The 8,872-nt window shown below is 42.0% G+C and overlaps 1 long non-coding RNA gene across 1 annotated transcript; it reads right to left on the reverse strand.

Annotated features, from left to right (window-relative positions):
* Positions 1–511: 511 nt before the first annotated feature.
* LOC123386698 lies at positions 512–8,076 on the reverse strand. Its single transcript, XR_006601000.1, has 4 exons — positions 4,687–8,076; positions 3,298–3,368; positions 1,780–1,899; positions 512–842 (listed from the first exon to the last, which is right to left on the reverse strand). It is a non-coding gene; the product is annotated as an uncharacterized LOC123386698 (long non-coding RNA).
* Between the last annotated feature and the right edge of the window lie 796 nt (positions 8,077–8,872).

Consider the following 8,872-nt stretch of genomic DNA (forward strand, 5'->3'; position numbering starts at 1 on the left):
CAGTACGGTTTACATGTTCTCCTAATTAAATTTTTGAGTAAACTTCGTTCCACAGCCGTGCTGGGTTTACTCAGATGCACTATAGAATGATTCACAGCCTTGATAGAAACTTCTCCGCTCTCGGTGCCAAATGCCTTGCTGTAGGTGCAACATGAGAATTCATCTATTATTTTACCTTCGCTTAATTAATTCCACTGCCAGCTACCTGTTGATGATGGGGGTCTGTTGGCAATGCTGAACAAAGTCTTAAGTCAAAGAGTTTTAATAACATGTTTACTGCTGGGTGGTCTGCCACTTTTGATTAAACTTCATGAGGATTTATAACCATGTCTCCCCCCACATGTCTGTAACCTTTAAGGGATGTCTGATACAAAGCAAAGGTCATGGGTTCCAAAAGCCCTTCTTCTAATAAATATGTTAGACAGCTGATCCTGAACATGCAGTGGTTTCTCATCCTTTCTCCACCCTCCCCCCACTTGCTTTTTACAGCAATTCTCAACAAGGATAAAAATTAACGCGAAAAGAATTAATGGTTTAATTTTGCAAGAGCAAAGAGAGCGTTTACGATGTCTCACTGGGGAAAGGGGCTTCTGTCTTTGCTGATGACCCAAACGTGTCTGCCAAGGAGAAATATGGTGTCCAGTCTCCCATTGAACTGCCACAGGAATGGATTGGCCGTGGCTACTGGCTTGACAGGTGCAATAAATATTAATTAGTGTGCTTGGCTACAGAGGGAGTAATGATATACACTGCTCCTCTGAAGCGTTAAATTGTAGTGTTAGTCTTGATAATGCCTCATCTTCTCCATCACGGCAGGAAAACATTTTGAGTTACACGCGTCCCTATATAGGCAAAGGAATAAAGGTTTATCTGTTGTCAGGAATATTGCAGGTGCAAAAAGTGGGGGCTAAGACTGATGTGAGTCAGGCACCAGGTATTCCGTGTGTGTGTGTGTGTGTGTGTGTGTGTGTGTGTGTGTTTTAATCAGCATTTCATGCGGCACAAACCAATTTCTATAATGTTTGCTGCTGTTAAGGGATAAAGCTGAAACATTTTGCTATTGTCAAGATACTTGATTAGGTTGGGAATGGATTTGAAAACTCCTTGTCTGAAACAACTGCCACAAATATGCATTAAATATTGGAGGAACCGTGTTTATTAGATTACAGAGGAGTTGGTATGTTTATGGGATGATCCCCAGTGTTTGTGAATAAATACCTAGAACAGCCTGGGAACTGGAGATGGCTGTATTTGGGAACTAAAGATAAAAATGCTCTTAAAATTCAGCTCTGATCAGAAACAAACAAATAAAACAAAAAAACAGGCGAGGAAGACGCAAGATAAGCAAATTAACATTAGCACTGATTCTAGGCTTGCAACAAAACACGTTTTAGAAATGGGTATGTTCAGTTGTTTACACCTGAAGTTACAGCAACGCAACAGCATTTCACCAAGAAAAGAGGCTCTAATTAAATACTGATATTTTCCAAATCCTTAATTATAATGGCTTACAGTTCTGCCTAAGGGCTTCTCTAGGAGCTAATTTGCTGGAATATTACCATTTACACTTTTTCGTTTGTTGAAGATCTTGTTCCCTTGCGAATTGCCTTTTTTAAGTGAATTGCCTTTTTTAAGTTTGTCGTAACTTCATTTGCCATTCTCTTTCTGGGAATGCTTCCTACCCCCTGTATCGGAAAAACTGGCAAGAAACTTGGCAAACAAAGTTTCCTTCTGGGTGGAATTCTTTCCCCCTCCTGCATGGCTTAAATGTGTTGATACCTGTTTTTGTACTGCAGCTGCAAAGCAATGGTTTTTGGCAACGGGAATGCACGTGTGTTTCTTATTCTCTCCTGGAGTCCTGGGTTCTAGCAGCATTTCCTCAAGCAAGCATTTCTGGAGCTACAGGGGGCACAGGGAAGCAGCATTCAATGGGCACTGAAATATTAACTAATGATGAATTGCCCCCAGTCAGCAGACACCTGGGAACTGGCACTGGACCATTTTTGCAAAATATGCCTGCTGGGCAATCTCCCAGGACACAGCTCCAATCAGTGGGACATACCTTCCCCAACTCCCTCCTCTCCTGCAACATTTCCACCCGCTTTCCTAGAGAAGAACAGAGTCCATCTCCTCACCGCCTCCCCGCCCCCCACCCAGGTCCTTGGAAAAGGTTTGACTACCCCCTAGAGGTGACTCGACAATTAATAGTCCTCGATATTTCCTGTCTATCAGACCCTTAAACACAAGGGGCCATTGTATATGTAGGTGCCTGATGGGGAACAGGAACTAATATGTGACTAATCACCTCTTGTCCCCAGCATGGAGTCAGATCTCTAGAACTTTATCCTTGGCAGGATGGACCAAGAGGTGAACAAGGAGGCCCATGGGATAAGAGCAAGGCATATTCTCTAGCCTCGTGTAAAAATGTGTTCCTCTACAATCCCCAGGACTACAAGATTCTGCCTAGCTATTATGAAACAATTTGTGGAAATGGCCAGGTTTCTAACTGTCATCAAAATACAGATAATTAATGAGATACTTGAAGAAGATTAGAATGTGGATGCTATGGCCCCATTATTAAGCACTGCCTTACTGGCATATGTGTCCTTCTGCTTTGAAAAATTTCAAAGTTCAATGCCCTCAACAAAAATCAAGGTATTTCCAAAGGCAAAGCAGGTGATAGTATTCAAACTCATACTGAGCCCATGAAAATGAAAAGCCCACAAACTGAATTTTGAGAAAAGTATATCAAAAATTAAATAAGCTTTGCTTCATGGAGCTCCAGAAATTCTTTAAAACTCTTTAATGTATAAGACGTCAGATCTGCTGTAGTCCTGGGCTACAACCTGGTGGTTGGAATCACCAGCCTTCCCCTAGGCATGGTTAAGAGACTCAAAAAGAAAAACATCTAGTTAGATCAATTATGCTTTCACCCATAAGAAGAGAAAAGTCCCTATTGAAACCTCTAAAAATATATCTTAAATGCACGTCTAAGTAAGGGGGATTTAAAATAAAAATGCTAATGGAATTTGGGGGCGCCTGGGTGGCTCTGTGGGTTAGTGTCAGACTCTTGATTTTCAGCTCAGATCATGTCTCACAGGTTCATGAGATCAAGCCCCATATCAGGCTGAGCACTGACAGCTGCTTGTGATTTTCTCTCTCCCTCTCTCTCTGCCCCCACCCCCTGGCTTCTTGCATAATCTCTCTCTCTCTCTCTCTCTCTCTCTCTCTCTCTCTCTCTCTCTCTCAATAAATAAACATTTAAAAAATGCTGATGGAATTTGGAAACTGACATACCTGAGCTTAAATAGGGAGTCACCAGGAAATGTGAAATCTTGGGTAGATCACTTGAGCCTCGATTTCCTCATCTGTAAATGGAGTATAGTGGTACTTTTCTCAAAAGGCTATTAGGAGGATCCAATAAGATTATATTTTGTAATGTTTGGAATCTAATAAATAGATGGTATACATAGTAACTACATGATAGTAATTACAATTATTGCTATTAAATTTCAAAACCTTCACAATGATCCATAAGGCCCTACATCATCAGATTCCTCTCCAAGTCATATGATGTGGTAGGCAGAATTACAGGGGGAGAGAAGACCCCACACCCAAATCCCCAAGACTGTGAATCTGTCACACCTGTGAATATGTCCCAATGAATAGGTTTAAGGGGCTAATCAATTGACTTTAAAATGGGGAGAGTATCATGGATTACCCAGGTGGGTCCAATAAAAATCACATGAGCCCTTAAAGCAAAGGCCAGCAAGGCAGTCAGATTGAAAATCTGAGAAGGACTTCATCTGCTGTTGCCAGCTTAAAAATATAAAGAGCCACATGGATAGTGTGAAAAAGAAGTTCCAAGCACCAGTGAGGACCCTGAGCCTCAGATGAGAACTAGCTTGACCGCCATTTCGATTTCAACCTTGACAGACTCTAGGCAGAGAATTCAGCTATGCCCAGACTTCTGACCCACAGAAGCTGTGAGATAATAAACGGATGCTGTTTTAGGCTCCTAAATTTGTGGTGATTTGTTACGATAGCAATAGAAAACCACTGTAGCCATCTACCCCTTACCTAAAGAGACATTTTGAACATGCCATGCTCTTTCTGCCTCAGGGCCTTTGTACAAGCTGCTCCCTCTGCCACTGATTTCTTTCCCCAACTTTCCACTCTACTAACACTATTCATCCTTTTGGTGTTGGCTGAAATCTGACCTTCTCCCAGAAGTAGTCCTTGGATTTCTTATCCAAAGTGGGTCCAGAGGCACCTGAATGCCTCAGTCAGTTAATCATCTTTCTCTTGTTTTTGGCTCAGGTCATGAACTCATGGTTCATGAGATCGAGGCCCACATCGAGCTCTGTGCTGACAGCTTGGAGTCTGCTTGGGGTTCTCTCTCTCCTTCTCTCTCTGCCCCTCCCCCACTCATATTCTCTCTCTCTCTCTCTCTCTCTCTCTCTTTCAAAATAAGTAAACTTTAAAAAATAAAAAATAAAGTGTGTCCCCTCCCCACCACCATTTACACTTTCTTTCAAGACCCTGTTGATCTCTTCCCAAGTCTGTCAGAATTTGTAATTATCTCATTTGTCTTTGCTCTTGTTTATTTTCCCTCCTTAACTGTAAATGCAGCACATACCATGAGTCAATAAATAGTTGCCGAGTGAACATGGATTACTGCTTTACCTCACTAAATCCTTATGAAACATCAGGTGAGGAAGACACTATTAGTATCTCATTTTACAGATGATGAACCTAAAAAGTAAAGAGATTGAGTAACATTCTCAGGATCACACAGCCCCTAAGTGATCAAGCCCATGAATGACCCCATGGCTCACGTTCTCAATCTCTGAGCTTTCATGCCCCTCTGATGGGAGTTCTACAGGTAGGAAAATATCAACATCACAGTTGATAATATCAACAGACGTTATTCCCCTGAATTCAGATATTTGGAGCACTCTAAGTAGAACAGACGCTTAAATTCAAAACTTTGCCTCCTGACGCAAAAATTGAGGCATGGTCTCTGTATTAGTATCCAATGGTGTCCAAAACAAAGTGGGTGGCTTCAAGCAGCAGAAATCTATTATGTCACAGTTCCAGAGGCTACAAGTCTGAAATCACAGTGTCTTCAGGGCCACATTCCCTCTCAAACTTGTAGAGGAGAACCCTTCCTTGTCTTTCCTTAAATTCTGGTGGTTTCCTGCAACCCTTGGTGTTCTTTGACTTACTGATGCATGCCTCCAGTCTCAACCACCATCATCACATGACACGCCGCCTCTGTGTGTCTGTGTCCAAATCTCCTCTTTTTATAAGGACGCCAGTCATTTGGATCAAAGGCCCACCTACTCCAGTTTGACCTCCTCTTAACTAATTACACCTGCAATGCCCTAATTCCTAATAAGGTCACATTCTCAGGTACCAGGGTTAGGATTCCAACACGAATATGGTGGGGGCACAATTCAACCCCTGACAATCTCGAAACTACAACATGTGATTTTGATTGGTTATCAGATGAGGGATGTTCTGCATGCCTGTGTTGGCCCTGCTCCTCTCTCTGCTCTTGCAGGGTTTCTCATCGCCCGGGGAGACCACAGCAGCTGAGGTCAGAGGCTGCTGCTGCTGCCGTGGTGGCTGCAACAGGAGGGAGCAATTAGGGGAAAGGCTTGTTTGTGAAAGCCAGGCTCTGTCTCCTCATTACTGTCTCTCTCACTCCGCGCCCCTCATCTCTGCTCTCTGCCCAGGCTCTCGGGTAGTCATTTATGGAAAAGCACGTGATGGGCGTGTGTAACTGTGAAAGTGTGATCACTGCCTCGGACATTTGATTTGGCAAATGACATTTTTACAAAAGCACTTGCGGAAGTCTGGTGGACTCCTTTCTTGACAGTTCTAACTGGGGACAAAAATAGAAACATGGACAGCAACCGCCAAAATTAATGGAGCCAGATTATTTAACACTGAAACACCCGCTCCTGACTCTGCAGCCAGTCACAACTCATGTATGTTTTATTGTACTAGCAAGAAACCACAGCACAGCTTGAAGTGTGAGTTTGAGGTCACTGAACACGGGGAATTCTCCAACTGTTTCGCAGCTACCACAGAGTATGTGTGCGGAGCCTGCATATTTGGGGGGGGGGGGCGGGCGCAGAAATCTATGTTTTAAAATTAGCCAGTTGAAATTTTCCAGTAATAGAAAAATGCAAGATGAAACTCACGAATTTATGCTTCAGGGCATCTACTACATATTGGGACTGGAACAAAGGACCTCTGGCTTTTAGTGAAATATGTGTTCTGTTCCTTGAGCTGCTTGTTCCCACTCATCTCAGGCTTCCTGCTAGCCCATGGCTACCAGAAGGAAAGCAGTAAGAATAAAACATTCTAATATCTGAACTATGTTGCTTTTTATGGAGTCCTGGCATTCTAGTTCAAGTGTTCCAAGATAACAGTTAGATATTTTAAGCTGGTATGGCTTGGGCACTAGCAAAGAGAACAGAGCCTGCCCTTTGCTGTACAGGGAAATGCGTTAACACTGTAGTGCCTGGATCTTGCAGGAGGTCTGAGGAATCCAGGGAAAGAAACAAGGTGTCCACAGTAACAAAGGAGCATTCTGGGGACATAGGGGCATGGTTGTTTATCAGTTGATCAATTGTTATCAGTGTGAAGGTAGAGAACAACATCCTACAAATTTATACCTCAAAGCTCACCTTGAATGTAATAACCTGTAGATGCAATTTACCAAAATCCCTATGAGTAGGGATTTTCTTTGGGGTAAGATGTGAATTCTCCTAGCTGTCCCATGCTATAGCTCCCCAAGGTCCTATGAAACCTCTGATCTGTGTCATTGTTTTACCAGGACCATACCCAACCATGTGAGGAGTGTCTCAACTGAGGCCGAGGATAGGTCACTAAATAATTAGCCCCTCACTCACTAAAGGAGGAGTTTTCCCAGCTATTTCCAACACAAGATGCAGCATGTTTACAGGAAGCACTACTTTAACAGGAAACAAATATATTCAGAGACACTCATACAAACAGATTTTCTGCTCAATAGATGATGCTCACTCAGAACTCAGCCCCAGGTGTCCCCTAGGTAATTTCCCATCACACCCTGTGATGCAGCTGTCACAGGTCAGAATGGAATAATGGTTAATTCCTGTAGTGAGGATAGAACAATTGGAAAATCCATAAATCGTCTCTGTTTAGCTTAGAGGAAACAAAATGATAGCCTTGAGAGCAATCCATATTCTTGAATTAGCTGTCAATAATTAAAACTCAAATATCACATTTAAATAAAACTTGAATTTTCAGATTGGCTTTAAAAATTGGGTGATCTGGCCATCCTGGGCCTGCCTTCCCCCCATGACGATAGTCAAAGTAAGGAGCGGCTGGCCAATTCACCACAATCCCCACCTACTTGACTGATTTCTGTCACCTGTCTGACCTCTATGGGCATTTCAATTTCTGACCCTTGATTTTGTCTATTGCCAAGGCCAATTTCTTTCTGTAAGGAAAAGCCTCTGTATTGATTAAAAGTTTTCAGGACATTAACCTGTATTTTCTTAGCCTTGGTCACTGCATGTGAAATTCAATACTCAAACTACCCCAAACATCTTCAATTGCTATTCAAGTCAGATGCATTTACTTAAACAAGCAATTAGCCTTGGCATAAAAGGCTGAAAAGAAATGAAGTTCACGAATCTGCTACTTGTTCTTCCCTAGATGATGCCATTAGTCTTTGTCCAAGTGTTGATGTATAGCAAATGTGCCAATTCTAGTACCAAGGAGATTGGAGATAGGAATGTCTAATGTTTCAGAAAGCTCAAAGGAGCAGAGGGTAGGGTTGGCTAAGAAATGGTAAATTTTCTAAATGTCTACTATGCATACAATGCTCTACCAGGCAGGCTATGGGCTTGGGGGAAGGTATAGAGATTGAGAGAATGGACCCAAAAATAATTTAGGGTATATAGTTGACCCATGAACAATGTAGAGATTAGGGGTATTGACTCCTTGTGCAGTTGAAAATCCACATATAACTTTTGACTCCCTCAAAGTTTAATTACTAATAGCCTACTGTTGATCGGAAGCCTTACAGATAACATAAACAGTAGATTAACACATATTTGTATGTTTCATGTGTTATATACTGTATTCTTACAATAAAGGAAGCTAGAGAAAAGAAAATCTTAAGGAAAATACATTTATAGTACTATACTGTATTTGCCAAAAAAAATCTACATACAAGTGGATCTGCATAGTTCAAACCCATGTTGTTCAAAGGTCAACTGAATATGAGTAGACATATATATAGCATATATATGTCATATATATACGACATACTTGCCATTGGTTGTGAAATCAATAACTGGTACTTAACGTACAAGCATAATTTAAATATTTTGTAGCTTATATTTTACTTATTTTTTTATTCTTCTTTAATGTTTATTTATTTTTGAGAGAGAGAGAGACAGAGACAGAGACAGAGCATGACTAGGGAGGATCAGGGAGAGAGGGGAACACAGAATCCTAAGCAGGCTTCAGGCTCCGAGCTAACAGCACAGAGCCCGATGCAGGCTCGAACTCACAAGCCATGACATCATGACCTGAGCTGAAGTTGGATGCCTAACCAACTGAGCCACCCAGGCCCCCCTGTAGCTTGAATTTTAAATAGGAAAGACAAATTCACTGTGTTATCTGAAGTCTCTTTATAGGGGCACCTAGATGACTGAATCAGATAACTGTCCAAGTCTTGATTTCAGCTTAGGTCATGATCTCACGGTTCCTGAGATCGAGCCTTGCATCTGGCTCTGAGCTGACAGTGTGGAGCCTGCTTGGGATTCTTATTCCTCTCTCTATCTATCTCTCTTGCCTCTCCCCC

This window comes from Felis catus, chromosome B4 (genome assembly GCF_018350175.1).
Source record: "Felis catus isolate Fca126 chromosome B4, F.catus_Fca126_mat1.0, whole genome shotgun sequence".
Classification (NCBI taxonomy): domain Eukaryota; kingdom Metazoa; phylum Chordata; class Mammalia; order Carnivora; family Felidae; genus Felis; species Felis catus.